Consider the following 1684-nt stretch of genomic DNA (forward strand, 5'->3'; position numbering starts at 1 on the left):
TCACTGCAACCCCAGACTCCCGAGTTCAAATGATTCTCCCACTTCAGCCTCCCAAGTAGCTGGGACTACAGGTACCCACCACCACACCCAGCTAATTTTTGTATTTTTAGCAGATACGGGGTTTTGCCATGTTGGCCAGGCTGGTCTCGAACTCCTGATCTCAAGTGATCCACCTGCCTCGGCCTCCCAAAGTACTAGGATTATAGTCATGAGCCACCACACCTGGCCTGGAAGTTCTGTTTTTGACTTCTTTAGAAACTTCCATGCACTTTTTCCTAAAGGCTGCACCAGTCTCCATTCCCACCAACAGTGTACTGTTTCTTTTCTCCACACCCTTGCCAACATTTGTCACTCTCATATTTTTGATAACACCCATCCAAACAGTTGTAAGGTGATATCTCAATAGCAGTTTTGATTTGCATTTCCCTGATTGTTAGTGATGTTAAACACCTCTTCATGGATCTGTTGCCCATTTTTACGTCGTCTTTGGAGCAATATCTGTTTAGATCCTTTGCTCATTTTTTAACTGGGTTATTTGTTTTTCTGCTATTGAGTTGTAAGAGTTTTTTATAAATTTTGGATATTAACCCCTTACTAGATATGCAGTTTGCAAATATCTATTCCCGGTCTGTACATTGCCTTTTCATTGTGTTAATTGCTTCCTCTGCTGTACAGAAACTTTTTAGTTTGATGTAGTCCCACTTACTTATTTTTGCTTTTGTAGCCTAGGCTTTTGGTGTAATATCCAAACCATCATTACCAAGGCCAATGTCAAAGAGCTTTACCCTCTCTTATCCTCTAGGAGTTTAACGGCTTCAGGTCTTACATTTAGATCTTTTACCCATTTTGAGTTGATTTTCTAATATGTGTAAGATAAGGGTCCAATTTCATTTTCTTGCATGTGGAAATCCAGTTTTCCCAGCACCATTTATTGAAAAGACTATTTTTTCCCCATTCTGTCCTCTTGGGACCCTTGCCAAAATTTAGTTAATTAAATTAGGTTTAGATTTATTTCTGGGCTCTCTACTCTGTTTAACTGGTCTATAGTTCTGTTTTTATGCCAGTACCATACTGTTTTGATTACTTTAGCTTCCAAATATAATTTAAAATCAGGGAGCATTTATTTGTAATTATAACTTTTGAAAACTTGTATGTACTTTTTCCTCTCTTTGAAATTTATGTAAATCTTTCTGAAGCCTAGATAGGCCTTTCATTAGCTTTATGATCCAGGGATGTCTTCTCAACTACTTGGGAACCATCTCTTTGAAATGTAAACATCAAAAGAGATGACACCCCTATATCCCAGTTTCTGTGGGAAGGTAGGAGCCTACCTTCTGTGGGTACCTTACTCAAAGTTGCAAAACTACTTCCTGTCATAAAGATATAAAAAGTTTTGTTTTTCCTCTGGAAAAAGCCAAGTAGCTGACACAGATGATCACTCCAAAATTACCAGGTAACGTTAGGATGAACTGTGTGTAACTATGGTATTGTCAAGTCCTCTTACTCTAACTTAACTATTGTTTGTCTTGAAAACACGTATGTAGGTTGGGCACGGTGGCTCATGCCTGTAATCCAGCACTTCGGGAGGCCGAGGTGGGTGGATTGCCTGAGGTCAGGACAGCCTGGCCAACATGGTGAAATCCCGCCTCTACTAAAATACAAAAAATTAGCCGGGCACTGTGGC

This window comes from Mandrillus leucophaeus, unplaced genomic scaffold (genome assembly GCF_000951045.1).
Source record: "Mandrillus leucophaeus isolate KB7577 unplaced genomic scaffold, Mleu.le_1.0 Scaffold58, whole genome shotgun sequence".
NCBI lineage: Eukaryota > Metazoa > Chordata > Mammalia > Primates > Cercopithecidae > Mandrillus > Mandrillus leucophaeus.